Here is a 25,919-nt window from a genome sequence, read left to right on the forward strand (position 1 = left end):
TGTGGAGACCTCTACTCTGGATAGCAAATCATTTAGGGAAGTAGGTGATTTTCTTTCAATATCTATGCTTTGGCCACAGAATGAGGAGCATCCTCGCTCTAAACTATCTGACATAAGACCAAGTTACTGATTTTTAAAAATCAGCATTTTGTTGCTAACAGTAATCAATGTCAGGTTTCAGAGTAGCAGCCGTGTTAGTCCGTATTCGCAAAAAGAAAAGGAGTACTTGTGGCACCTTAGACACTAACAAATTTATTAGAGCATAAGCTTTCGTGAGCTACAGCTCACTTCATCAGATGCATTTGGTGGAAAAAACAATCAATGTGTTGTAGGTTACCTGTCCTTGTTTCCCAGTTCCATTAAAGTCATCTGTTCTAAACCTCCACTTTGTACACCACCCTGAAATATCCAGCAGTTCCCCTCCACAATCTCTATTATGAAAAGAATTCTTTTTATTATATGTATTTTTGTTGACATATTTATGCCATATTGATTAACAGAAGTCTACTGTTTAAAAACATACATGTCTTGGTTTAATTGGTAAAGTTGTACAAAGGGAATAGTGAAAATGTATTCTAATCCTTAGGGTTTTTATATGAAATTTAACGATAGTAAACATTGCTATATCCTTGATACCATGGTATCAAACTAATGATGGAAATAGCTGATTTTACCCTTTCCCAAATGCAAATATATGATGATGTGTTCCTAACAGAAGAAAACATGTTTTTTCATACATTTGGAATGCAAATGGAAAACGGTAATAAGAGCTATTACAAGTTAACGGCTTAGTACTGAAAAGTATTACCCTCTCCCAGAACAAACAAGGGAGATTATCTATTGAACCTTTTCGATGCTAATCCTGGTCATTATTTATTTTAGAAGGTTGTGATTGTGGAGAGGTGTTCACTGCTGCCCACCATCTGGGTTTAGCCACCCCTGCAAACGCATTAAGGCAGCAGTGATCCACAGATAGGTTGATTCTACAACACTTGCTCATATGAGTAACACTACTGAAATCAACGGGCCTTATGCTAGGCTCCAAGCCCCTTCCAGCATAGCTGGTATTGTGCAGGGGGGAGAAGAGGGCCAAAGGGTATGAGCCAGAGTGCAATATGCTCCTCTTATACCCAGAACACTTTAGGGTCCATTTTAGCTGGTGTAATAAATTAGAGTAGTCCTCAGATTACTCTAAACTTGTGCTGGGAGCCAGTGTGGCTCTCCAGCTAGCCTAGGAGCAGGGGAAGTGTAAAAGTGGCATAGTGCCACCGTTGCTGCTGTAGTAGTCATTGTGCCAACAATGACTACTGTGGGTTAACTCATGGGAGTAAGGGCTGAATGTTCAAATCTGGGGTATAATTTGGCCTTTTATTTTAAATGCACATTAAAACTCAATATCTATTGCAAATTTAGTGTATTGGTCTGATTTTGTTATTGAACACGCTTCTTAATATATAGATAAGGGAAATGAGAATCAGGTTTTCACTATAAAATACAAAACATGCAAACAGCAGCCTCTTTCCCTCCTGTGACCTTTTAGAATATAGCTATCTCTTGTCAAGTGTTTTCTTTAAACTCCCATAAGAAATAAGCACAATGCTTATTTGATCTATGTCCAAAGGTAGCACTCTTGCTCACTCTATAGCTAATAATAAGAATTTATCTGAAGATCTGATAGCTTTCCCTAGATAAATGTCTGGAAGTACTGCTGTGATGTAGGTTGTGTCTTGTGTACCAGGGAAAAAAGTCCAGTTGGAGCAGCAAAAAGCCTTTGAACTGCTCCAATAAAAGAGAATTGTGGAGATGATGAAGCACATATTTGAAAAGTGCAGTTAACGGCAAGGAGAGAGAATGGTGCATGTAAAACTAAGGAATCTGACAAATATTTTAGAAAAAAGTTCTAATTTTAAAAAGCTTTTGCATATCTTACTATGACTTTCTCCCACTCCGTTATTTAAGGGTCTCATCAACTTGGCTTTTCAACTAACTCCTGTCATCCATTTCACTTCATTCCAGCCTCCTTTATGCAGCATCAAACAAATGAGTAGTGCTACTTAGTTATAGGCAGGTGAGACTGGATTCTGAAATCAATAGTTCTACCCCAGTGTGAGAGACTGAAGGAGTTCTATGGAGATGATGTGCTCAGCTCCCTAGGAGCACAAGTAGCACTGCTGCTCAAAAGAATACTCAACAACCCCTGCTGTATGAACACAGAAAAAGTTAGCAAATCTCCAGAGGGAGCTTGTCCTTTCATATCCATAAATAAAAGTTCCCTGACTTGATCCTTCAAAACTCCCACTAACTCAGCCCCAGCTATCCATCTTCAGTACAGGCCAAAGAATTGCTGCCCAACACTTCTCCTGTGCCTTACTTCTCATGCATGACTGTGAACTGGGCAATTGTTCTGTCAGAATCTCTGACCAAACACTTCTCTAGCCCACCTGAAGACAGATGCCTTAAGCCAGGTGCCTTTAGCCTGGGTAGTGAATGCTCTAGTTTTCTGCCTATTTTTGGAGTTCAGGCATCCTCTACTCTGTAGTACTTCCAGTATGAAAGACATGCCTCATAAAACTATGTTCACAACGGGAGGGAAAGCACTTGTGTAGTGAAGCATGGCAGCACTGAAACTTAAGTAAGCAGCAGAGCCTGGGGATATGCTGATTTTAAATGGTAGAGCATCTGGATTGATACTGACTCCTTGACAGTTCTTTGGATGGCTAGACAGAGCTGTGTGAGGACAGAGAGAAACAAACAGTAAGCAATAAAACAAAACAAAAAACCCAAACTCTTTTTTATATGGTTAAGGAAGCTAATACGACTCTTGAAAGAGTCTTTATTTCTGAGTGGACAATAAAAATGGATGAAATGTGAGTTACTTGAAGCTTTAGGAACCAGTTTTTCTCTTCTCAAAGAAATGGGCATGCAGTACATAAAGCTTCAAAGTATGACTGGATACTCTGGCAGTGTACTGTATTAACTCATCCCTACATTTCATATCTTAAATAGTGAAAACTCTCTACTTCAGGGCATCACAACATGGCATAGGTCACCCTAAAATATCCTGGTGCTGGTATGGGTGAAATGGCTGAATGTGGTTGTAAAAATGCCCAAGTGAACCTGCTGCTCCTGCACCTGATAAAAAGGAGCAGCCTCCTGTGACTTCTCTAGCTGCAGCCACACCCCACTCCTGTGAAGACTTTCCCAATGATTAGTAATACAAAAATTATCTTCCTCCAATAATCCAGGCGAGCAGGTCATGACTTCTCAAGATCTTATTGCATACTGGACTGAGAAGAGCCCACAGAAATGCCAGAATCTAGATGCTGACCTTTCATTGACTAAGTGAGAGTACTTCAATCAGAATCATTCTGACCAAATCAATGTTTGAATATGTGAAGCCTAACAAATAGATTGGCAAGCGAGAATGTTCATCTATTCGCCTTCTAAGAAAGTGTATTGATTTTCTGATACCACAAAGTGGGGAATATTCTGCAAAGGCTTCAGTTATTGGAAGAATACTGCATACATTACCAATCATGCAATGAGTGAGCAGCATGCATTGCCAATTAGCAGCTACCATGCCCAAAAGAAAGTCAGTGGCAGAATTGATACCCAAATGGAAAACCAGTTTTTGGAAGCTCATGCTTATTGGAAGAACATTTCTCATGTAGCTGAAACAATAGTTTTTCTTGCTGAATGTGGTCTGCCATTCCATGACTCAGATGAGACTGTTGGATCGAAACACAATGGCAATTACTTTGGCGTTCTAGAGCCAATTGTTAAATTCAGCCCTTTCTTAGCTCAGCATATCATTTAACACGTTAATCATGGAAAAGGCTATACATCATATCCATCAAAGACTATTTGTGATTTCATTGCACTGCTGGCAAAGAAGACTCTATCAGCCATTGTAGATGACATCAAAGTTGTGGGATATTTTTCAGTGTCCATTGAAACACCGGAGGTGTCACATGTAGATCAACTGACTGACATCTTGCGTTATGTGCTACCCAGTAGACCAGTTGAGCATTTCATGACCTTCATAAACATCCCCAGCCACGTGGGAGAAACTTGCCTTGTACCTACACAATTACCTCCCCAAAAGTGCGATTGACGTCAGACTTGGTCATGGCCAAAGCTATGACAATGCAAATATTGCAAAAGAGAGAAGACATGAGATGATGCAGCTGCCACTTGTTTCGTGACAAGGAGGCCTTCAGAGTTAATATCTTCATCACAATCGTTGACAAACTGAAGAGTTCATTAGAACATCAGATCGAGGCTTTGAAAATGTTGACAACCTTTAGTGTACTGACAAATTTTTTGCCTAACGCTTCAAGTTCCAAAATGAGTGAAGGTATCAAACGTCTGTGTCAGAAGTACCCAGACAATCTCCCAGTAGATTTTACTAAAGAGTTTACTCAATTAGTTGAACTGACATCACTCTCAGATATGTAGAGAAAAGATGACAAAACCAAATCTATTTGGATGTACTGAGTTATCATTCAATCCAATGTGATAAAATGTTTCCCAAATGTTGAAACTGCATTACAGTTGTATTTGTCACTAATAATCACTGACTGTAAAAGAAAAGTTCCATCTATCTTCCAACAAGGGTCAAAAATGTCCTCCGATCCACCATGAGAGCATCTCAGTGCTTTGTCCCTCTTGAGCATTGAGAATGAAATTGTCAGGTCTTTGAATTATGATGACATCATTCATGATTTTGCCACAGCTAAACTAGGGAAAAATGTATTTTTGAAGAATTGAGTGTTGTGAGAATAGAATAAACTTGTTAATTTTACATAAATAAATATGTATGTAAATGTTTGACTTCATAATTTTTTTTGCAATCTGTAATTCATACTTAGGCCCTTCTCTCCCATTAGCCTTAGGCCCCCCATAACCTTAATCCATCCCTGCATGTCTATATTGTCTGCTCTCCCTTTCCGTGTCTGTTTCTATGGAGCTGCCAGGCAGTACCTTGATGGACCTTTAGGGTATGAGAAGTGATCACACCTCAATACTATTGCTCTGCCTGCACAATTTTCTGACTTGATGTACAAGAGAGCAAAAGAAAAGTAGACATTCCCTCTGAAGAAAAGAGTCAAAATGACTTTAGTCAGCTACCTGCAGCACAGAGCTGAGTGAACCACTGATATTTTGGGTGGCGGTCTGAACTGATTCAAACTGAAATTTTTTCATTTTTTTCCCCCTCGCTGCAATGAAAAACATACACATTTCTGTTTGAACTGAACGTTTCATTTGACCCCAGAACATTTTTTTTTAAAATTGTTAGTTTCATTTTGTTTCAGGGTGTGTTCACCCTTTTTTGGTTTTGTATTACTTTTTAAAAAACAAATAAAGCTCAATTTCAAAATGAAATGTTGCAAAATGAATAGTTGAAATATTTTGTTTTGACATGGTTTAAATGAACTGTTCCAACTTTTTGGAGGAAAATAAATTTTTGGCTTTAAATTCTTCACCAAATTTGACCTGAATTCACAAATAGTTTCAATGCCTTAAAAAATGGATTGTGGGGCAAATTTAGTGTTGCTGAAAAAATTCCCTAATTCTATTCCCTAATAGAGTTGATCACTCGTGAAGGGAACCAGACCAAATACAATGCACAATCAGAACCAATTTATCCAGTCTTGGATTAGAAAAATGAGTAGTAATGTCCTCCTACAAGTATAGTAAAAAAAATTGACAATATTTTCAATTTTGGTGATATTTCCTCCTAGTTAATGAATCCTATAGCAGGCATCAATGGAAGACTATTTCAGCCACCTCTAGGCTGAACAATTTTCTTGTCTTAGAAGCCTAAGTTTTAAGGTGTGGGTTAGTCCTGTCAAAATTGACTGGCCCAACAAGTAGCAAGACAACCAAATGCTGGGTTGGTGAATAGCTGAAAACATTTTTTTACGACTTAAGTACAACTTTGACTTTTGGTCTCCGTATGAAAGATTTATGCCTTCTAATAAGCTATGTGGACAACGAAAATAAAGATCTGCTTTGAGCTAGATCCAGCATAAGCTTTCTCCTCTCCTGTATATTGGCTCTGAGCATACATCTGGCTGTCAGTTTTGTCTGCCTGCTTTCATTATGTCACCAGACCGCATTTCATAGATCCATTTCAGAGAATTGTCTTTCTCCCTTTCAATATCATTTAAACCTACCTTGTTGATTTTTATACTTGTTTTATGATGCACATCAGAATTCTGAACTGTGCACTATTTAGGTGCTTATATGCTAAAATCTGCAACTGAAGGAGACATAGGATTGAGGAGTGGAATAGCTCCATAGGTGTATGGAGTAAATCTTTATTATTTGGTCAAATAGGTTTTCCACTACATTTTATTGCACTATAAGTCTGTGGTAGGCAAAACAATATTAACACAGGGCCCGATTAGTTTGACATCCATTAGCAAATACTCTTACCTTATTGGCCCTAAGTTTACATGACTTGTACAACTAAATCTAAGGTGTAAGTGCAATGAACCTTTTCAAATCCCCCTCTTCCTTACTAGAGTCACAGATAAAAGTATACATGCTAACTTTTCAGAGCTTTTTATCAGCTCCTGAAGTTTCTACAAAAGCTTGTTGCTGACCAGAAAACTAGGTCATGCAATTGTTCAGCAATAAGGATGATCTTTTGATGTGTCTCAGCAGCAGCTTTCCTTTAACAGGAGTCCTGTGATTCCAACTCTTCAATTGATTCATGCTGCAGATATTATTTCCATCGCTTTAATGTAATGTTTCTGTCTTAAGGTTTTTCTGATTGATATAGTCTGTGCCATAAACATTATTCTGGGGTTGTTTCTTAATTATTGAAATATATTTTCAAATGGTCTCTCCTGAAGCTTAGAAGTATGTTTACTGACTGCTGCAAAGCTAACACCTGAGATAGACTACTGCATGGCTGGAGGACACTAACCATTAACATGACTGGGCAATAAATGGTGACATACAGCCACATAGTTCAGTTCAAATTGGTCTTTCATGGCCACTGGGGGCATTTTCAGAACCTCATTTTTCAAGCAGCAATGTTTTCTTAACTCCCCAGTGCTGAGAAGAAATGAATTAGTTTTATTTTGGTGACTGTGTAAACTGACAGTGTTGGCAAACACAGAGTGAAATATGTATAACTCATTTGATCAGATACCCCTTTAGCAGAGATATGAATTATGAATCTGTGAAAAGGACTGTTGCTAGCTATGTGTCCTTGATATTAATAGGATAAAGGCAATGTGGCAAGTATCTGGGATATATTTTCTGATAGAACCCCTTTTCCTTTTAAGTGTGTGTGTGTGTGTGTGTGTGTGTGTGTGCGCGCGCACACACACACTGAGGATATCTTTTGAGTTCAATGGAAATCACCTAATCAGCTGTTGAGAATTCCCATCTAATTAAAGTCCTGCCCAAATCATTCAACTTGGGCAAAAATACTTCAATGCTTGACTAACCCCATCTGCCTATGACATCTTTGAATATATAAGCTATTATAAAAAAAATTATCCATGCAGTTTAAGGAAAAATAACTTTTCCTGTCTACTGTTCTGAGTACAGAACTATAAATATTGAATCATAACTTGCTATTCTTTTAGCCATTCTAAGCAAAAGGAAATACCATCTGACAGACAGAGAGACAGAAATATTTTAGTCAGGTGCATGTTTATCCTGATAAAACTTAAAGTGCTGGGTATTGATGTGAGCCATGGTATAACTATTTGTAGACAACTATAAAAGTATCAAAAATCACTTCCTGTCATCAGTTTAAAAAGGGTTTAAATCCTGACTCTACTGCTGGCTTTATTTTAAACTTTGTCTAATCGCTTGGCCTACTCATGCAAAACTGAGGAAAGCCCAAATAAAGGGTCTCTTTGTTCCAGCATACATGTGCTGAAGCATTGTGTGACTGAAGGAAGGAATCCCAAATCCCAGCAGGAGCTGCAGGGTCATGTATGGCTGGACTAAGGCCAGCTGTTGCTGGGTATTGAGTGGGAATAGTAGTAAACAAGATCTGCTGTTCCCTTCTATCCATACATTGATTAGGAACCCTTGTGTTTTCATGCTGTGCTGGAATTCGGTGGCTACACCTCCAGCCTTCCACTTCTCCTCACCACTCTACAGCATTGTGGCATGGAGAGAGCTTCTGTGCAAGGATCTGCTAAAATGCATACGAGAGGGTCAGGCATATGAGAAGATAAACTTATGTGGAGTTTTTGGCCATGCAGTGAAGTGATGATGCAGTTTCTAATGCATTTTGTTCTAAAAAATGCATGTACATAAGTGTGCTCAGAATAAGGCCCAATGCAAATAGTTATTGTGAGAACAGTCCTCTTCAAGCCATATAGACCATAGCAGTCCTTTGAATTCGAATGATATCTGATCTATGGAGGCCAACAGAATCTCCACTTCTAAATTTATTTGTTTATTTTAAAAGGTTATTTTTAAGTATACCGGAACAATGTACTGTGATCGTTCAAGCCATGATGGTTTCAAACACTATTTTGTAGCTTCAGCACTGCAGTGTTTTAAGGTGGTATTGTACACATTTTATTTTTATAAGGGGGTTAATAACCACAAATAATATCTTGTGTGTGTGAGCTGTCAACAGTTAACATACAAATGTACCTGAAACAGCAGTGTCCCAAATACCACAGTTTCTTCCACCTTGGCAATTCCACTGCTGGTACTACCTGGAGCCAGGAAGTAAGAGACATTTTAAAAATAAAAAATGAGGTAATGGGTAATTTTAAAAACTGTTTCCTTCCATTTTTGGGTAAAGCTTCTGCTGTGTTCTTATTTTACCTAAAGCAGTTCTCCTATTTGTAGTGGTGGTGACCTAACACTGTAATCCTTTCTGTAATAAATACTGAACCAGTCCTTTGGAATGCTGAGAACAGAAGACAAACCAATTGAATGCTGAAAATGATTGGAACTGTTTTATGTAGTATAACTGTGTTGGTCCCAGGATATAAGAGAGACAAGGTGGATGAGGTAATATCTTTTACTGGATCAACTTCTGTTGGTGAGAGAGACTTTTCAGGCCTTCTAGTCACACACAGCTGCTCTTCAGGTGTGAGAGAGCTTCTTCCAGAATCACAGCAAAATGCAAGGCAGAACAGATTGTTTAGCATAAGTAATTAGCACATATTGTAAGCAATCATTCAAGGATACCACAATCAGATTCAACAATGGAACCTTGCAGACAACCACATACAAGAAACCCATGGATCACCACACCTACCCTCATAGATTCAGTAACCATCCTGAACACACCAAGAAATTGGTTATCTACAGCCAGACTGTACTACAGGATATGCTTCAAGGAGAAAGTCCGGGGTATATGCCTTAGCACACTTAAAACAACCCTCGCCAAAAAAGGAAACTCCACCAGAGAAGTAGATTGCATCATGGAACAGACCACCCAAATACCCCGAGAGAACATGCTTCAATACAGAAATAAAACCCCCACCAACCACAGACCTAGTTGTCACCTATCACCCCACACTGGAACCCACATGGAGTGTTATCAAACAATTACAACCCATATTTGACAGGGACCCCATCCTGAAAAATCTGTCCTGAATCTGTTCTGGCCTTCAAACAACCCCCCAACCTCTCCAAGTTCATCAGAAGCAAGCTCCCCACAGAACAGGACACACCAACTCAAAGTAGCACCAGACCCTGACAGAACAACAGGTGTAAAACCTGCAGACGTATCTCAACTGCTACAATGATCAATACCCCCGCATAACACACCTTTCAAGATTCATTTCAGAGTAGCAGCCGTGTTAGTCTGTATTCGCAAAAAGAAAAGGAGTACTTGTGGCACCTTAGAGACTAACAAATTTATTTGAGCATAAGCTTTCGTGAGCTACAGCTCACTTCATCGGATGCATTTGGTGGAAAATACAGAGGGGAGATTGATATATACACACACACACACACACACACACACACACACACACACACACACAGAACATGAAACAATGGGTTTTATCATACACGCTGTAAGGAGAGTGATGATAAAACCCATTGTTTCATGTTCTCTGTGTGTGTGTGTGTGTGTGTGTGTGTGTGTGTATATCAATCTCCCCTCTGTATTTTCCACCAAATGCATCCGATGAAGTGAGCTGTAGCTCACGAAAGCTTATGCTCAAATAAATTTGTTAGTCTCTAAGGTGCCACAAGTACTCCTTTTCTTTTTTCAAGATTCATGGATCGTATACGTACCTATCACAATATGTGGTGTACCTCATTCAGTGCACTAAATGCCCCAATAACAACTATATGGGTGAAATCGGACAATTACTATGCTCTCGAATGAACTCACACAGGAAAATAAGACAAATACACCCTATCACATGTGAGTGAACACTTTTTCACAGAGCAATCACTCTGTATCTGGCCTATCAGTCCTCTACTTCAAAGGAAACCTGCACAACACTTTTAAAAGGCAAGTCAGCTAGACACTAAAAATCAGGAATTGAACAGACATTTGATTTATGACTTATTACAACAATCTGTATACTCACTAACCTCCTCCTTTTGTCCTATGATTTCAGAGGTGTTAATGGGCCACTCTATCTTGAATGGTTACTTAAGTAGTTAGCACATATTGTATGTTAAGCAATCTGTTTCACCTTGCATTTTGCTGTGATGCTGGGAGTAACTTTTTCCAGACCTGAAGAAAGCTCTGTGTGGCTCAAAAGCTTGTCTCTCACCAACAGGAGTTGGTCCAATAAAAGATATTACTTCACCCATAATGGAATTGTTTTAGGAAGTTATTGAGGATGGCCTTCCCCTATACTATGTTTCTGGCATACAAATGCACTCCTGCCATCTTAAACTCTGCTGCCTGAGTGCTCATTCTGGTAACGCTTCACTGTTTATGGTGATTAAAAAATGCCTACTCTCCAGAGGATCATTCTAATGATAGTTTTGATTTACACTGGGAAATGATCACCTATAGTAAGTGACCGCATTTAAAGTTGTCTTAAACAGATAAAACCTGAGACTTAGTAGTCGAAGACTATTTACTTTTATTGAACATTTTTATTTAGAAATTTCTTTTGCATATGGTTGCCTTTCAGTATTAAAATCAGGCAAATGTATGTGTTATACGTAAGCTACCCATATAGGCCTTGCAAGGAGCCTCTGTGCTTCCTACTGTTTTTCCAAACACTGGGAATTGAGGAGGCTCATGAGTAGGTTGGGAATTAAAAATACTCTTCCTTTCTATGAATGGCCAGGTGCTCCAATGCTGAATTATATCACTTTAAGAATTATCAACCCCTCAAAAGCAGTACTTTTGGGAGCAACGTTTCTGCACAATAATAAACCATGGCTGATTTGCTGATGTTTTGATATCAGTGCCAGAATTATCTCCTTCTTGAAGCAATATATACTGTACCTGTATCCATCCATCTTTCCTTTAGGGGGAAAAAAAAAGTTAAAGTCAAGTAACGAATGAAAGAGTCAGACCCCAATTTTCAAACATGGGCACCTATAGATCATGCCCAATCCCTGAAATCTAGTGTTTCAGATAGGCATTTAGGTATGTAAATGCAAGTTTCATAATATGTGCATCCACATGTGGAATGTATTGTATATTGGAGGCAGGATGCTGTCCTGAAGGCACAGCACTGGGTGTCAGGAGATCAGGGTTCTGTCCTCGGCTGTGCTCCAGAGCTCTTGTGACCTTGAGAAAATACTGCCCTTCCCGTCATCCCCAACTCCCTCCCCCAGAATTAAGAATGTGCTACTGGCCTATATTAGTGCCAAGACTCTGCCTACCCCACAGTAAAGGGAATAGTGCCCACCCTCAAGAATGCATTGGGAAAGTGACAGTCTTGCATTTTAAAAACACACTAATACTCGTTAATCTTGTGCATGTTAAATCCAAACCTTATATCGTTTCATTGCTTGATTCCTTCAACAGCTGATAAAAGGAGAAGGAATTTAATACACATTGAGAGACTTCTACTTCTCAATAGTAAAAACAGGTGACTAGTAGATACATAATCTAAGATATGCATAGTAGAGAGGTTCTATTGAAAGTCAAGCTGCTTAGTGAGCCATAAGGTCTGACTGCTACAAGCGCTGGAGCAACTACCATGAGCTGAAACTACAATGTAATGTTTCAAATTCAATCAATGCATCATAATCTTGTTCTGAATAGGATATGTGTGGACATCTCACTCATTTTTGTTGATCCCAATAACTGAGTGTTGAAGAGATTTGGAGAGAATGGAGTGAGCGTAGAAAACACTTTTTTCCCCCTTGGGCATCAGAGAATCAGAGGAGAGAGGGGAAATGTGGACTGAGCATGAATACGTGCTTTATTTCTTGAGTATCAGAGTGAGTAAGAGCAGAAGAAAGGCTAGTGAAGAAGTATAAACTGCGGGTCCCTCTCCAAAGCCCTTTTTCATTTTAACTTTCCCTTTTGTGTTTGTTTTATAGTTTTGTTTTTTTTTTATGTATGACTAGTCAGGAAAAAAAAGTTTGGTCTTGTTTTATTCCTGGAAATTAATTTAATTTGATTATTTAACTGGTTGGTCTGTTACAACAAAAGATTAACACAATAACTTGGACATTAGGGGCAATTCAATGGAGTGGGACAAAGGTAATGTTGTCTACCTCTTCTAATCCATCCATCTAGTAAAGAACAGTTATGTACAGTGTTTCTAACTCATGATTTTTATCATGGATATCATGATATTTGTTGGTTTCCTGCATGATAATCTTAGGGTGGTGGTGGTAGGTGTTTTTTTTTTGTTTTGTTTTTATTAAATTAAATTTCTAGCTCACATGGTTGTGGAGAAAAGCTTGAAAATGTCAACCGAGTGTAATGTAAAGGCTGAGACACCAAAAAGCAAATAAAACTACCCTATAATTAATGGCTTAAATCATTGGTTTTTCTGTATTTGTAATAACTTCATGACTTTGACTCCTGACCTGTAGTGATTTTTGAACACTTGGGGTTACATGTGACAGATGTCAATTGTCTGCCACATTCTTGAAAGACCTTTTTGATGGATGGTTTGGTTTAAGATGGGGCAATCTAAAATCAGTACTGGGCCCCTCCATCTTTTCTCCCTAATAGTTGCTGCTGCCACTTTTCTGCTGCTCCTTTGTGATCCAGTGAAGGAAAGCCACAGGCACCACCTGGCTGCTGCCTACACAATAAGTATTGCAGTGAACTCTGGGTGCATTACATCAAGTGGGCCTTAGGTATGCATGATAAGGTTGTCAAATGAGTATCATGTGAGATGTGTGTCGCTAGGCAGCCATGCTGCTTTCCTTCACACAAAGCCTGCCTCATTCTCACTGTACCTGATCCTCTGACACCAGATACAATTTCCTTGGCCTGTTCACCAGGCACCATGGAGCCTTCTACAGGCTAGATGTTGAACTGGATCTCTGCTCTTCCCAGAATGTCCTGTGGCCTGATCTTCTTTTTATTCTCCCTCTGTTTCATTAGGGGGCAGCGGGGAGAGAGAAGATGTACCCACTAAGTCAGCAGGTTCATTACAAAATCATAGTATGGTACCATAGGTCAGAATACCAGTATCTACCATAACTTAAGGTCTTTGTGGGAAGTCTGGCTTTTGGTGGCAATATAGGTCTAATGTTAAGGTATAATAGAGAGATGGATAAAAATAAATTCTAATTCACAAGAGCTCTGAAGTTCCATGAGTCTAAGAATAGTAATTCAGTAACTTTGGTAGACAAATGGAGCAAAAATCATGTGCTGATCAATACCTAACACAGAATAGGAACCTATTTATTGAGAGGGATAGTGCTGGGCAGGATTATCCTCAATTTTTTTTTAAAAATGTGATTGGATGTTTAACTTCCACCAGGACAGACATCAGAGGGTAAAAAGGGACCTCAATTTAATGTCTTGTGTGAACTGCAAGCACTGTGTTGCATAAACTCAAACAGCTGCCTCTGAACAGGCTTATCTGAACCCCTTGGATCTGTGAAACTGGAGTACCAGTCCTATAAGCCTTGTATTTCCTGTACTTCCTACTCTACTCCTTAGTTCAGAAGTGCTCTGCCATCAGCTGCAACCTTGTGGTGTTTAGATGTTGCTTGTAATTATTAGAATTGGGAGCACTGGATGTTGGGCTTCTGAAAGGACAGGAAACAGGAAGGACGGGGGTGGAGTTGAAGAGTCTGAAGGAGAGCTACTGAGGGTGCAGCAGCAGCTTGGAAAAGAGGTTTCCACTTTAAAAAATAAAGTCCTGTTGAAGTTTGTTAGTACCTTGCCTTGTCAATACAACAAGTCTTAAAGATTATTTATTGGCATTGTTAGTTTCCTGTCCCAACTAGACCCAGAAAGCAAAGTGAAAATAATGTTTGGCGAGTGTGTAGGGGAGAGAAGGAAGGGACTGAGGGGGACTTATTCAAACTTTTTCCAGTGCTTTTTGAAAGGCTTTGATTTAGTTTTGAGAAAGTTCTTACTTCACCTGAACCAATGCACTCATCTCTATACACAACTCCCAAGATTCAGCCACACAGCTTCCAATGAAACTTGCATTGCTCAATCCCATGGAATGCTTTGAAAAATTAGGAATATATGTTTCACAAATGATTAGCAAAGACCAGGTCATATTTAACATTTGGAAAAAGCATATAATCATAAAGCTATAATGACAGCAATACTACAAAAACAATATTACAAAAAATATTACAAATATGCTAAAAACTAAGCAAACACCAGTAATTTCAGATAATCTGTGTTTTACCTAAAGGTAAGTGATGCCTGAGAAATTATACATACAAATATTGCGAAGTAACAAGACTTTGGCATATGATTTCCAATGTGCTGCTTTGAAAATATGCCATTTTCTTTTGTTACGTGAGTATAATATAGGGAAAAATGCATAACTAGCTGACTCTGCATCTTAATGTCAAAGTCACTAAAACCGTTCCATTCACTTAAACTGATGGTGGACATATAAGCATGTGCCAATAATAGAGGAGAACTAGCTCACACTGCATACTGTAACTCCTTAGTAAGGTTAACAAACTACATTAGCCATTCACTCATCTGTAGATCATAATTAATCACTCCTTGAAAATTACATTGTATAATAAATGAGGACAGACATGATTCATTAAAACTTCTAATTAATTCTATTTAATACTATTTCATAGTTCATTGATTATTGCTGAGAGAAGGATTATTGCAGTATATTTGATGCATTAATGGCAAAGAAGCAAATAGGGCAAACATGATCTAGAATGAAATATGAATACTTGCAAATGAAAATGTCACTTGTTTATCTCAGCAGTGCCAGGTAGCATCACTATACTGTACTTAAGCATTTGTTAGCATTTCCACGGTCAATCTCTCTCTTCACTGGTTTCTAATCTGACTGTTAAAAAATGAATCCTCAGCTCATATGTAACACTGTTCTGCGGCCTGGAAGTAAGTATTTAAAAAACATAAATTAAATCAGTGCAGTGGAAGTTTTGAGTGGGGCCAATTACAGGATCAAGAATTCATCAGCAAAATCTGACTTTGCAAGAGATCGATAGTAGTGTGAAATTTTAAATTTCAGGGCTTTTAGAAATAAGAATGATCAAGATAATTGACTAAAAAGAATGGCTGCATTAAAATTATCATCATTATTATTTTATAATGATTATGCCTAGAAGCCGGGACCTATTATACAAACTTGTGGCTAAAAGATGAAAACTATTCTAAAGAGCTTACTGTCTACACAAACGCTCAGTTCTTGGCAAGCTCGGGTTTAAATCTACTTCTCATTGGCCTAGCAAGTATGGCCTGTACACTAACAGTTCCCTTGAGGGCACTTTGATCTACTTATGTTTCAAAGCTGAAAAATCTGATTGGATGTTTTAGGACTTGTTGGTCTATATATTAAATAAATGTTTTATTTTTAAAATTTTTGAAGTACTTAATTGGATTTTACAGAGTATCAATATGAAGAAAATGAGAAAAAATCTAAAGCAAAATATAAAATACCCTAACAATATACAATTACAAAATAGAAATTACAACACACTTGTGGTTATGTATGTAGTCCAAAATGTCACTAACACCCTATATATTCAAGGAAAGTATTATAATCACATCCTTTCAAATGTGTTTTATTATTGATCCATCTGATGTTCCTTGGCCTATGTAAATTGAGTTTGGTAAATTCAGTTCAGTTTCGTGGACAGGCCTCCACCAAATCAGCCAGTACTACCACAATTGACATTAATTGACACTTTGTCGACAGTCTTATGTGGGAAACCAATAGCTGAATAGGCTTGGAAAACTAAATTGCCCTCTTACCCTGGTTAAGTATAGGCCTGTTTCTGAAGCAGAATTAGGAAATATATTTTGCTGCGGCCTATTTGAACCTGTTGTTCAATCTCTGGAATGTCAGGCTGACACGGATCAATAGTATTAAACTAGGCTTTAAACTCCAATTTTAAAAAATTTAGTTCTTGTGGAAGGTGTAAGATACTAATGGAGACTGAAGACCTCTAATCATTGACACAACAGTTACAGCACAGGTAGCAGAAGTGCCGTACACAACACCCATGAATCCCATGGGAATGATGACAAGGGATGGATCACTTGAATACCTGTTCTGTTCATTCCTTCTCAAGCACCTGGCATTGGCCACTGTCGGAAGATAGGATACTGGGCTATATGGACCTTTGGTCTGACTCAGTATGAGCGTTCTTGTCTGTTTTCCTGCCCTAGACCACTTCTACTAATGAAAACAACTATCTCTATAATCATTCATGCCTCATCCCTTCTGTGGACATGTACAATAAGAGTGCCAGTTATGATGTGGATAACTGTCTTCTGGGAACTGGACTGAGACCACCAACTCATTTCACATGGGCTGCCAAATAGCTGCTTTGTTTATTATTGGCATGGGCCAGATGTGAACCAGGAACCTAGAGATGAAAGTTTCTATGAAACTTCCTCCTTACTACACCTCTATTTTATTATCTGTGAAAATACTGTGAGTACATAAGACATGCAAGAACACCCACAAATTGGAGATGGTTTTGCAAAACCTGGGTAAAAGAACAAAGTAAAGGAGAAAGTCTCTGCTGTTTTGACTGCTGAAGTCAGACTGTACATGTTTACATAGTGTATATAGTTCCATTTTAAAGTAAAGATAAAGGGCTAAATTCCCTGCTGGTATAAATTGGTGCAACTCCATTAACTCCATTAAAGAAGCTGTGCCAGAGAATTTGGCTCAATGTGGCCTATTCAGAGAAATTATGATAAATTCAATCTGATCAGATTAGACTGTTTATGATAAATTAATGATGACTTGATGATGATTATACTGTAATGTGCTTTGCATTTATAGTAACATACATCCAAGGAGTTCAAAACAATTTATAAATATTGGGATTGATTCACTGTAGAGTTTTGCCAGTTTCTGATCTCTTGGTGGAAAACTCCTAGAGCTGGGAATTCCACTCAGAAGGTGATTTGAAGTGGAACTAGATGCCTGCAACCTTTCTTTTGTCTGCGCCTGGAACCACCATCTTGGAAGTTGGAGAGGGACATGGCCAAACCAGATAGGGATGAGCTGATTCATTGCATCTCACAGGGAGTCTTCACCAGTACTCACCTATTTCAGGTGGGTTTATACTCCACACTGCTAAGCTGTACTGCCGCTGACCATGCTAACATGGCCACTCACATTATAGCTGGGAATCACACCCCCAGCTCATAATGTAGACATAGCCTTGGTGATGAATTAAAATTGCATTGTTCCATGAAAAGAAAAATAAATTGAAAAAATGTGGAAGTTTAATTTTAGATTACTTGTTTCATAACACACTCTGTGTAACTTACATACTTTGAGCTTGCACATAACTGAATACAAATGAGTTTTCTGGATATAAACCACCAAAAACGTACGGAGTTTACAAAAAAGCACCTGTTCTTGTAATAAATTTTATACTGTGTGCTTCTGTCACTATAGCTCTAATGTCTTGTAGGAGGCATTTTTTAAATGCAACACTTTAAATAAAAAAGAGGGCATGGTATTCCCCCTTGAAATATTATATGCTTACTTCTAGACATGCTTCTTCTCTCCTTTCCAGTAAAAGCCAATTTAAACTGATTAATGCAAAATAAGACTTTTGCCTTTTGGCATTGAAATCACTGGATTTGTCCTTAGTTCTTAAGAAATAACCTGGGAATGAACTATGCATTAATAGCACGTAAGTTGGTGCTTTTAAGTTATGAAGCAGTGCTTTTTGCATTGTGCTTTAATGATGCCAATTGTGGTGGGGTGTTCACCCTACATCAACCCCAAAAGGATGAAGGAAGCTGAGAAAGAGGTCAATTAGTGAGACAGGCCACACATGAAGGATTTAGGTTGGAGAAGTAGCTGATGTTTGGAATATGAAGCTCAATTGAGTAGGAAACTGGCACCGGAAATGACTGCAGTGAGGCAGTCTGCAGACATCCTCCATGCATTAGAGAGGGAAAGAGGGAACCCAGGGAAAGAGTGGGAGCCTGGCCTTGAGGGAAGAGCATATTCAAAAGAGAGAAGGGTGGAGGAGAAGTAAGAAGCAGCTCAGGGGGAAAGTAGCAAGGTTGATGACTGAGTAGATCTTGTCTGCGCATTGTAGGGTCCTTGGGCTGGAACCCAGAGGAGTGGGCAGTTCTGGGTTTCCCTACTAGCCACTGACCATAGATCCAATGAGACTCTATACCCCGGAAGGGGTAAACCCAATAGTGACCTGGTTGGAGGGCTGAGTCATGAAGAGGAAGCTGCAGCTCCCGGAGCAAAAGAGGACTGCAGAGTGAGAGAGTGAGGACAACAAGGGGAGGTGTTGGACCTGGAAGAGAGCTATTCCCCAGAGCAGCCAGGAGGAGGTGCCACCCGCGTACCCCATGACGCCAAGTTACAAACTCTTAACATGGGGCTTTCTTGTTCGTTAGTAAAATGTAAAGCAAAGAACAGCAGCATTTGTATGGTGTATGTTGGTTCTTTCCAAATTGTAGGGATCTTATTCCATTCAAACTCAGAAAATCCATATGTTCTTTTCCAGTGATAGATTGTCTGCTGAGTGTGAAGAGTGGTTTGGCTGTACAGTATACTACTAATAATGTATGTTGGGGCTTTGTAGCACTTTACATCTTCAAAATGATATAGAAACATTCATTAATTTCTACAATTCCCTGTATGAAGTGAGGAAAATATCTCCACTTAGTTGGGAGGGAAAATTGACAATGGCTGAATTTGGCCCTGTGACTCAGGGCCAAATTCAGCCATTGAAGTAAGCATGTGCAACTCCTTCTGCCTTCAATGAGAGTTTGACCACTGACTCTCAAGCTGTATTTAGTCCAGAGAAATTAAGTGACTAAATTCAGGAGTTCCTAATCTGCAGTTCCAGGTGAGTCTTTTGAATTTTTAAAAAGGAACATTCAAACATAAAAATACATGCCCATGAGCCAATATCTGGGTGGTCTTTCCAGGCCCTATCTATCTATCTAAAATATGCACACTGAGGAACTTCTTACTTTTTCCATGGAGGGACAGTTATTGAAGGGACACCGGGGAAACAGAACTGGGAGAGTTATGCTGGAAGCAACCAGCCACACGGACAAAGCAATCCCCAGAGTTTAATAAAATTCTGCTTGTTCAACTTGACCTGCATTCAGCTTCACTCTTTTCAAATGAAATAATGAGGGCAATAAGTCTGAGTCCCCAAGAAATGCAACTAGTACTATTGTGATCACTGAATACTATATTCATTGAATACCTGAATACTATATTCAATAATACTGAATACTCTGTTGCACTTTGCATGGAGTAATGTCCTGATGACATCTCCTCTAGGTCCCTGACTAAACAGCTAATGGTACTGTTCCCAGACAGTCCCTCACAGGCAATACTCTAGAGTGTGTTTATGTTGGGACTGTACGTTGTGGCTACTCATGCAATGCAGACAAGTTCAGAGTTATGTACCTCAATATTGAGTTTGTGACTGGATTTAAATTCCTTTCAATAACCTGACACACACAATGTCTGAGGTTCAGTGTACTGGAAATACCAGCATAATCCAGTAGTAAAGCTATGTGAAGACCAACCCCCAGAATACTTTTGAAATGGCAGCCTGTTCTGCAGGCATAGAATCAGCTTAGCTCACCCTATATCACTTCTAATAACTCCCCAGGCAGGAGATGTACTTTTCTTAAGAAAGGGGCCCTGGATATTTTCAGTTGCCATAATGGAATTTGTGGAAGACAAGTTAGAACAGCCCTCACGCTGCTCTAACCTACACTGCGGGCTGATCTGATCCACAAGCAGCCCTGATATTGTAGAGGAGCATTACCTCTCCTTTTGGTTCCTTTGCTGGTCTCAGCACTAGCACAGACCTAAATAGTGCCCTAGGTATGACTTAAACCTTCTCTTCCCCCACCCCCCCAAATGAGCTCGTTCCTACTGGACATCCCAAAGGGATGTACTAGAGTGAGAAACTCAACAAGCCTCCCAATGAAACAAGAAACAAAAAAGTTGATGGGTATAGGTTTACACTGAGATAATATCATAAGCCCTCAGTGAGTATAGGATTACTGGATCAATTGGAATGATACATCTGATTTACAGAATGAATTGCATTTTTGTTTAAGAAGAGAGGTATCAAGTATTTGCTCAGGGCTGACGTTGAAGAAAACATTCCTTACTCCCTATATTTTAGTGATATTGTTCATTGCTCTGGATAGAATGAGAACAGTCAAAGGATATTGTGAGACCTTGGGCTATCTGCTGCGTTTTATAGATGCCTTTTCTGACAAGTTGCAGCAACATCGGGGAGGGCTTACTTGGTATCCCTGACACTTAAAAACCCCCCAAACAAACGCATATTTACATTTGCTTTTCTTTCTTTGGTTTATTCTGCTTGTTTCCACTGGATCCAGCCTTTCCTCTTATTGTATTGATTCCATGTTAATTAAATAAGAGAGCTGCATTCTGCCACTTCTCCATTTACATTAGGAGAAACAAACCTATCACTGGAGAGATGTCCCTAGAGAAAAAATCTCAGAACAGGGCCCTGGGTGACTAATTCAAATACCAAATACAGTCCCATGTGACCAACGGATCTTTTTAAAGGGGCCCTTATAACCTAGCTAGTTGGAAATTTTGGAATCCTTAAATCAAAATTTGTTCAGAAAGCTCCTTGTGTTTAAAAGCAGCAGTTTGCTTATGATGAACATCCATGATAGATCCTTGCCCATAAATTATATGAATCTGAGCTGAGATTTTTAAGGTCGGTGTTTGGCTATATCTATGGTGTGAGCGAGGAGTGTGATTCTCAGCTCATGTACACATACTCATGCTAACTCAAGAAAAGCAAGTGTGAGTAAAACGAGTAGTGTAGCAGTGTTAGCACAGGGAGCAGCAGCAGAAGTGCAGCTTAGCCATGTTGAGTACAAACCGGCCTGAACCCTGTGGAGACACACTTGGCATGGCTAAGCCATGTCGCTGCTGCTTCTGCCTGGGCTACTGAAGCTATGCTACAATTTATACTTATGCTAACTCAAATGAGCCCTAGCACGAATGTGTGTCTGTGAGCTGGGGGTCACACCCTAGCTCCTCGTGCAGACATACCCCTTTGAAGACTTAATCCACCGGAGATGAAGTTAAAACAAAGATACTGCATGAATATAATATTGCAAACACGGATTGGCCTTGTTACTTTCAGTTCAAGACAAAGAAGAAATATGCAGCTGCTTTCACTTGATAAAAAGTCTCTAAGCTATTTTAGACTGTGTCTGGTATCTTAAATGGAACCAACTACATCTTGGGTGATGTTTAGTAATACTCCAGTAAGACAGAGACAAAATAGCGCTGCCTGTCCACACAAGGTCCTTTTGATGCTATTGCTGATGGTTTTAATGCTATTCAGGAGGATGGTCTTGCCAGTTAGCCACCTAATTAAGCAAAATGACTTGCCTGATAAATTTAATCCTGTTAATGACTACCAGATGCCCACAAAAGTCATTTGGGATTATAGTGAGTAATGATTACTTAAAAAGACTATTAACCGTTTCACACTAGGATTTTCTGTAACCATGAGGGATTCCAGAATCTCTTTTTGAACTAGAGGGGAAAAATCAGCACCATCAATTTGTGGCTTCTATATTTTTTCTTTACTTAGCCATTTTAGACAATAATCCAGCTACAAGGTAACCTTCTTTTATAATGAATACATCCGGTAAATATTGAACAGTTAGTTGCCAACATTGAAGTAATACTTGTAATAGAGGTGTGTGGAGGTCAGAAGTTCTGTTTCACAAGGAATGTTGAAATTTGGCCTCACTAAGAGTGTGAACAAAAACAAAATTAAAAAAGAAAAGCTCAGGTTGGGTCACGTGGAATGTTTTCGTGTTTTGACAAAATCAAAACATTCAGAATCAATATCCACTTTTGAAAATAATTGATTATATTATAATACAAAATGAAAGACACTTGAAATGTCACTTTGAAATGAACAATCAAAACAATTAATTCAAATAATGTTATAATGGGATGTTTTGGTATTGTCTCAACTCTTTTCTCTGTCTTCTTCTGAAACAAAACTTTGGTGAAATCAGATTTATTTCATGAAGTGTTTCATTTTTGATGAAGCTCTATATTCCAGAGGAACATGGTCTGTTGAACTGTCACTGACCAGCTCTAATTTGTAGCTCTTGTGATGGCTTATTAGCTGTGATCTCAGAGCTCCCAATTTCATTTAATATTGAGACCAGTCATAGCAGTGACACAAGGAGAGCAGATAAAATATGTAGTTATCTCCTACTCAGCTGCAATATCCCTTTCCTTAGATCTTATCGGCTAAATCATTTAAATGCCATATCAGCACTATATATGGACTCAGAGCTGTGAAAGACTACTGCAGCTATTAATTTTAGCCCAGCTATTAATTTTAGCCCAGTGTATCTTCAAATGCATTCTGGTGAATTTAGGAATTTATTGTATTGGATATATAACAGTGATTGCAAACCTCAAAAAAGTTTGAAACTTCTGTTCAACCCTGAAAAGCCTGGATGCTTATCTGAAGTATCTGACTCATCAGATTTGCAAAGTGGGGCTGAAAGTTTCATGTAAACAGGATTTCTCATTATATGTTGTCACTTCTGTTTCCATTCCATGATGAGGCTTGGACCACATCAAAAAATAGTGTGTGTGGGCGGGGGAGAGGGCACAAATGTTATCCAGAAAGGTTCAATTTAGGTTTGGCTGAAGGGATGGATTAATAGCTTTGTTATCCAATCTGGTTCATCCAACCCTGTTATCAATCAGCCATGAGAGTCCAAATGGTTTCCTGACTCTCAAGGATTCAAGTTTGGTCTTATCTTCACTAGGGAAAAAAGTGTGTTCTTAACTCGTATTAGCTAACACATGAGGTAAAACCCTAGTGAAGATAAGTCAGTTTGTAACTGCCTCACAAGTTAGCAAGACAAGGTAAAGGGTCAAGGGGGAGGCTAGAGTTTACTTTGATTTAATAATTTGTTTGAAACTACAAACCGCCTTGTTTTCATTAGGATTTTATCATGTAAGCTAACCCAAGTGAAGAACACCCCTCTTTTCCTACTGACGATGCACCTATTTGGAATTACTTCCATTGTTATGAAAATATTAACTAAAGAGTAACGTGATATTTATTAGAAAGTTATATGCAACAAATTAAACACAAATAGAAAAGCTAAATATATGCTGAAATAACATACATATTTTAAAAGATGCACTGAAATTTCATTGGCTTTGAAAAATGTGATAGAGGACATGAACTCTTATACACAGACCTGGCAAGTCCCTCAAAAATGCTGGGAGATTTTCACAATGTTCAGATCTTAAATTATTTTAACTGATTCCAAAGAGAACGTGTTATTTGAGAGCGGGTATTTGAGTAGGTCACTGTAGGTACTTTATACTCTCTATGTAAACAATATCCATTGGTCCACACCAATGTGCCTACTCTCCTTGTGTCCCACACCACGGGTATGCAGAGCAGGTCAGGGGGACCAACTGAAACAGTGACAAGGTTGATGCGAGGGTTTCTAGGTGCATCCTGCCAACAAGAAACCAGTCATCTAAATATGGGAAGATGGTGAAGCCACCTGTCTGAACTGTGCTGTTACTACTAGAAACACTTTGGTGAAGACCCTGGATATGGTTGCTACACTGAATGGCAGCACCCTGTATTGATAGTGGTTGGAGTCCCCATAAACCTGAGGAATCTTTTGCAGGTTGGGTGAATGTCCACATGAAAGTATACATCTTTCATATAGATAGCTGTGAACCAGGTGTTCTTTTCAGGGATAGTATTATTGACCAACCAGTGTAATCATTCGGAATTTTAATTTGTGATTAAAAATGTTGAGTCGACTACCCACCCTTCTTCCCCTCTGCTTCGGATCATGACTAGATTCGTGGCAGAGAAAGACCTGGAGAGGTGATTGGTCCACTCTACTCTTTATATCCTTGTTGCAAAGTGCGAGGAGAGCAAGGCCTCAGGTAAGAACTAACAGGAACTGCTTGCAAGAATTCTCTGGTCTCACAAGCATAGAGTGCATGCATGCCCACAGTGAAATACACATATAGACCACACATCTTGAAGAATTTCACTTGCAACAAAGTAAGTAACTTCCCTATCTGAGTCCTTCTTGCTCACCCCAAGCATGTACCTCCACTCATTTTAACAGCACTACAAGGAACTTCACAAACTCTCTCTTAAATCATACAAATACATGGCACCAACTTTACCCCTGCTCAAGTGGCTGGTGCAAATTTTACCCTTGCTATTTTGTGAAATACCTTTTTTGTGTGCTAGGGAACTGATCCCCACTGGAGGACAGGCAGTATTTCTCTGAGATTGCCCCCTATTCGGGTAGCTTTAAATTTTGTTGTGGGCTTCACAGAAACCATATATTTGGAGGCTGCTGCAGGGATGGGCTGAATCAATGGATCTTATTTGCCCAGGCCATGCCTCTCACCAGCTCTAGCCAGATGCCAAAAATATAGATGTTATCTGCAGCGAAGTGGGAGAGCTTATAGCTACTGCTTCTGCTCTTTAGTGAACTCAGGCCCCCTTGTGTCTTCCACTAGTGTAACTGTGGGCTGAGACAGGGAAGAAGAACAGTAATATGCAAAACTTCCACATCTAAACATGAAATGTGAATAACAGTGACTCCTGCACTATGCAAGTGTTGCCTGGTTTCATGTCAGCCAATCTTTTCAAGATTAAAGCTTAAAAAAATTAATATTTTACAGCATTTGGGCTATCATAGGGACATGCCACCCACCAAAACACCTGACTCCCCCACTCAATCCTTGTGTGAAGGACTGTGGCAAGTAACCTCTTTCTTTATGACTTTGAGGAGCATGCAGTTGCCTGATCCCCTTCTGGAATCTTCAAAGGGCAGTCACCTGACCTGCTATGCCCATCTGCTATCTTTGGGGCAGAGGCATTGTTGGGTGACAAAGGTCCGTGCAGAAGCCTCCATCAGGCCTTGTTTGTGCCTACACACAGCCGCTGACTGCATTTCTGGGACCTGAGATGCCCATAATGGACTAAACTAGAGATTTTTTCCTAGTTGCCTTGTGATCAACTAGATTGAAGGGGAGCAGTGGGTGGAGCTCCCACCTCATTGACCAAGGAGTGGTTCGGAGATGTGGGGTGGTGCTGCACTCCGAAGCCACTGAGAGGAGGTGGGGCTGTACTTACTCACTTTACTTACTGCTTACTTTAGCCCCTATGTGAAATGTACTTTTGAGGTGTTTCAGGTCTGCAGAGCAGTATATAGGAAGCAATAGGACTCGGGAGGCTTTGTCGGGGAAACAGACCTACCTCTGTTGGACCCTTTGAAGACAAAAGATTCAAGTCACAGTCAG

At 39.3% G+C, this 25,919-nt stretch overlaps 1 long non-coding RNA gene across 1 annotated transcript in view; it reads left to right on the plus strand.

The window, feature by feature from the left end:
- Positions 1–18,023, plus strand: part of LOC122460164 — a 131,713-nt gene extending 113,690 nt beyond the window's left edge. The window contains exon 3 of the long non-coding RNA XR_006281277.1: positions 16,742–18,023. This is a non-coding gene — a long non-coding RNA (uncharacterized LOC122460164). The remainder of the gene's footprint in view (positions 1–16,741) is intronic.
- Positions 18,024–25,919: the final 7,896 nt, after the last annotated feature.

Source organism: Dermochelys coriacea, chromosome 5 (genome assembly GCF_009764565.3).
Source record: "Dermochelys coriacea isolate rDerCor1 chromosome 5, rDerCor1.pri.v4, whole genome shotgun sequence".
NCBI lineage: Eukaryota > Metazoa > Chordata > Testudines > Dermochelyidae > Dermochelys > Dermochelys coriacea.